Raw genomic sequence first — 5,029 nt, forward strand, 5'->3', positions numbered from 1 at the left:
CCCCAAGCCCTGTGGGAAAACAGAACTGGATGTTTTCCCAGCAGACAGGGAGGGAGACGCACCTGAGCCCAGGGCCATGGTAATTGGAAGGAAGCGTCCCCCAGACACGGCTGGAGCCCCCACTGCACAGCCTGTGGGGCACCCTGAGGGCGCCAGCCTGTAGAGCTGCAACAGGCTCTCCCACCACCCGCAAATCACTTCCAAGGCTTCTGAGCGGACCCAAGGGAGCACCCCTGGGCCAGGGCGGCAGGCGGCAGCACAGAGCCAGAGGAAACCTGCGCACGACAGAGACAGGCTCACCCTTCCCTCCGATCCCCAGAGTGGACTGGGAGTATCAGGAGTCCCCGTGACAGATTACCAGTTGGCCTGATACAACATAAAATTATTATCTTCCCCTTTGGAAGCCAGAAATCCACAATCAATTTCCCTGACTCAAGGCAAGAAAAGGAAAAGGCCACCTACATTCCTTGGCTTGTGATCTCTTCATCGTATCACTTAAGTCAACTGACCTCTTGTGTACTCCAGTCTCTCTGCTCCTTCTTATAAAGATACTGTGTTTACATGTAGTAGGGCCCACCTGGATCACGTAGGACTCTCCCCCTATCTGGGATCCTTAATTTCATAACATCTGCCAAATTTATTTTGCCATATAGGCAACACATTTGCCGACTCCTGGGATTAGGATGTGAACATCTTTGGGGACCTTTATTCAGCCCACCACATCACCTTCCACCTGGGCATCCAGATGTCCACTGAAAACCTCCTGAGGTCACTTGAAGATGCTGATGTCGTCCCATGGCTAGTGAGGAGCCGCCACAAAGCAATACACCTGGCCTGCACCCCTCTGGTGGGTGCCAAGTAGGATCTGTCCTGAAGAGGTCAGCATGGGACAAACAGGCCAAACAGCTCAGCAGCTGGGCGCCGCACTGCCCTGGACATTGGAGTGGATCCCAAGAATGACACCAGGCCAGTCCCAGCTTTGCTGTAAGGGAGGAAGCGGGCTGAGAGGGGTGGAGAGACTGTCTAGGGTCACACAGCAAGAAGTGGCCTACATGAACAGTGGTACCCAGGCATAGATACCCACCCTTCTGTGAATAGGAGCCGGGGAAGTGGTCCTTGTGGAGCCAGGGCCTCATCCCTTCTCCCCAGCCAGCAGGGGAGGCATGACAGTGGAGAAAGAGATGCGGGGCCTCGGCTCAGAGCCCCTTTTTCGGGGAAGGACTGGTTGTGAGGAGCCCCCAGCAACTGCAGTGGCCCCTCCAGGAGCTCCCAGCAGGGATGCCTGAGCTTGGCCTGTTGGAAGGCCTGGTGCTTTGTTTTCATTACCTGGCACGCCCGTGGAGGCGCTCAGCAGGCCACCTGGGCTCTGCAGAATTTACTTATTTACATGGGAGCTCAGCTCTGAGCGTGGAGCTGAAGGAATCAGGGTCCTCAGTGGGGGGCCTTCTCACAGCAGCCTCAAGGCTGAGACCAGCAGAAAAGTGGGCCGGAGGGGGAGCGAGGGAAGACTAGGGTGGAGCTGTGCCTTGTGTGGAATCCTGCTTTATTCTAGCTTGAGCCAGAGAAGGGTCTGGGGAAGCAGGGCAACAGACTGCTTGGCAGCTAGCCCCTGGGGTCAGCCTTCACTCTTGGACAAGATTGGGAGAAACTGGTGATGAGACGGATGTCTGAGGCCCTGACAGGGCTGGAGTCAAAGGCAGTTTCTGTCCCCTCTGAGTCAGAGACCACTTCTCCTTCTGACATCTCAAATCACACACCAGTTTCCCTGAGCCCTCCCGGCGGGGGCAAGCGCCCATACTCGCCCATCTCTCTGGCCATGTGTCATCCCAATGACACCAGGGAGGAAAAGTTCTGCATCTGAGGAGCAGTGCTGAGAGCCGTAGCATTGGCAGTCCTAACGAGGCAACCATTGTCAGCCCTGAACAGCCATTCCTTCTCTGCTTCGACCAATCAGAGGTGGGTGGTCGCCGGTACAAGAAGATCTCGACATCCGGGCTAATCGTTCTAATCCCAGTGTCCCCAGCAACCCCAGAGGTTCCTTCACAGCATGATGCTCTGATCCGAGTGGAAGGCCCGTGGCCAGCAGCTGGAAGGGGAGCGGCCTGGGGAGGGGGAGCAGGGGGATGCTGCTTCGACTAGAATCTGCGTGTATGGATGTAGAAGCCACTGTGAGCCGGGGAGGCTGAGAGGGCTCCTCTGGCAGAGCTCACTGCTGACCCTGTTCAGAAAGCGTTTCTGAAACTGGGGAAGGCGCTGGAGGGGATGGAGAGGTTGTCTGCAGGGAACGGCATGTACAGGGCTCAGGCCTCGCCATTCTGGGGCCCTTTTGTGCAAATCAGATCAGGCTGGCTGGTTGAAAGGATCACCCAGTCCCTGTCCCAGGTCAGACACATGAAAAACCAGAGCCCGTGTTAGTGAGGCCAACTTTAAACATCCTTTCTACTTTGGACAGAAACACTTTCCAGGAAAATCCGCCTTAATCCACCTGCCTTGACTTGAAGGGCACCAGATCACCCTGAGTGACCGCCCTGGAGCCTCAGCTGCTCTCTGCCGTGGCAACAGATGTCCCTTTGAAACTGCCCAATTAACCCTTTGCACCTGAGGTTCTCGTTTTAATTATTGGAAATAAATCACCCAAGCGATGCCATTTTGCATGCTAGTTGGAAAAGACAGTTCCCCATTTCTGCATACCCCTCCTGCTTTGCCAAGTGCCATGGCCACTCCCTGCAGCCTTCCCATGGGAGGTTTCACAGTCCAGGTGGTCTGCAGCCCTCCTTAGAGGGGCCCAAGCCCCTGGTCAGGCGGAAGAGAGCGGTAAGGCTCAGCACCCCTCTGAAATCACTCAGCCAGGGCCCTGGGCCCACAGGTGCTGCTCTGGGGAGACTCCTGACCTGGGTCAGAGGAAACCCCAGGTCTCCAGTCCACACCGCCTCTCCAAAGGCCATTTGGAAGCCCAAGGACACTGTGTGGGGTCTGAAGCCCCCTGTGCCTCCTGAAGGAGGCAGGCTATGCTCTCAGGGTCAGCTGACCTATTCACAGGCTGAACAGAACACGGGGGCAGGCCAGGGAACTAAAGCTTCCGGGCTACCTACCATGTTCTGCCCTGAGATGGGGTTCACCGGCCCACCCTCCGGAGCCTGACAGGGAGCAAGGATTCCTCAGGTGTCCCGGAGACTCTGGCTGCGGTCCACATACAGAGCGGCCCTGGCACCGGCTCCTCGAGGGGAACCAGGGCCGAACGGCCAGATGGGCACAGGTACCTGACGGTGCTTGAGTAGCAAGAGGAGTTGGGCTGTCAACTGGAAGCAGGAGTGACAGGCGGCACTTTAATCCCATTACAGCTTCATCAGCAAATGGGGCCAGTGGGCACCTCACTGGGCCGCCTAACACGGCCACTCCTCGGTTCCTGTGTCCCCTTTGAAGACACCCCCAAGGGTGCTGAGTGGTGAGGTGGGAAACTCAGCTAGTTCCCTGATGGGGCAAGAACCCGCCAGGGCCTCCACAGCCCCTAGGAGAGGGCCTGCTTCCAGAGTGGAGCCGGAGGATGACAGCTCGGGTTAGGACCCTCCTCCTGTGCTGGCCAAGGCTCACCGCCACCCTGCAGGGGGAACTGTGTCAATCTCAGATGAGGAAATGGGGGGCCAGGCCCACAGTGTGTGTGTGTGGAGCTGGGTGGGATTCAGGAAGCTTCTGTCTGCAATGTCTGTTAAGCCCAGGGTCCCCGGCCCTGCATTCATGGGCAGCCAAACAGCCCTGCGCCCTCTGCTACTGTCTGGATGTGCAGCTTTCAGGCAGCAGCAGCCACTGCCCAGAACCCTGGGCTTCCACAGCAGCTCTGTGATGGGCTGGAGCACGGCCAGAATGAAAGCCAAAAATGCCTCCCCACCCCCTCCACCCCACACATCAAATGTTAGCCCTTAGATAGGTTCAGTTCAGTTGCTCAGTCATGTCTGACTCTTTGCAATCCCATGAACCACCACACGCCAGGCCTCCCTGTCCATCACCAAGTCCCAGAGTTTACCCAAACTCATGTCCATTGAGTTGGTGATGCCATTCAACTATCTCATCCTCTGTCGTCCCCTTCTCCTGCCCTCAATCTTTCCCAGCATCAGGGTCTTTTCAAATGAGTCAGCTCTTTGCATCAGGTGGCCAAAGTATTGGAGTTTCAGCTTCAGCATCAGTCCTTCCAATGAATATTCAGGACTGATCTCCTTTAAGATGGACTGGTTGGATCTTGCAGTCCAAGGGACTCTCAACAGTCTTCTCCACCACCACCGTTCAAAAGCATCAATTCTTCGGCACTCAGCTTTCTTTATAGTCCAACTCTCACATCCATACATGACTACCGGAAAAACCACAGCCTTGACTAGACAGACCTTTATTGACAAAGTAATGTCTTTGCTTTTTAATATGCTGTCTAGGTTGGTCATAACTTTTCTTCCAAGGAGTAAGCGCCTTTTAATTTCATGGCTGCAGTCACCATCTGCAGTGATTTTGGAGCCCCCAAAAATAGAGTCAGCCACTGTTTCCACAGTTTCCCCATCTATTTGCCGTGAAGTGATGGGACCAGATCTTAAGTTTTCTCAATGTTGAGCTTTAAGCCAACTTTTTCACTCTCTTTCACTTTCATGAAGAGGCTCTTAGTTCTTCACTTTCTGCCATAAGGGTGGTGTTACCTGCATATCTAGGTAGGCAGTTTCCTAAATTTATTTCTCAAATAGACATCCTCCCATGAGTGTCTTCAGAATTGCTCTTTAGAAATATAAGACCATGTGACAAGAGGAACCCACCAGTCCCAAGCACAGCTCCTCCTGAGCAGGGCCTGTCTCCCCATGCCCTGTGTACTTACGACCAAAATCAGCCCCTGGGAGCTGAGGTGTGGGCAGGCAGGCGCCTGCACACGCCTGGCCCTCAGGACACAGATGCACCTTCTTCGTTGCCCTTAGTTTTGTCACTGAAACCTTTGTCCCTTTTAATGTGCTTATGTAACAAGGATCGTGTTAAAACGGCCTCTTGCTGTTGCACCCCA

At 55.0% G+C, this 5,029-nt stretch overlaps 1 protein-coding gene across 1 annotated transcript in view; it reads left to right on the top strand.

Moving 5' to 3' along the window:
• Nucleotides 1-5,029, top strand: part of NEK6 (NIMA-related kinase 6) — a 44,024-nt gene that overhangs the window by 33,834 nt on the left and 5,161 nt on the right. The window lies entirely within an intron of this gene.

The sequence above is a fragment of the Bison bison genome, unplaced genomic scaffold (genome assembly GCF_000754665.1).
Source record: "Bison bison bison isolate TAMUID 2011002044 unplaced genomic scaffold, Bison_UMD1.0 scf7180017864193, whole genome shotgun sequence".
Taxonomy (NCBI): domain Eukaryota; kingdom Metazoa; phylum Chordata; class Mammalia; order Artiodactyla; family Bovidae; genus Bison; species Bison bison.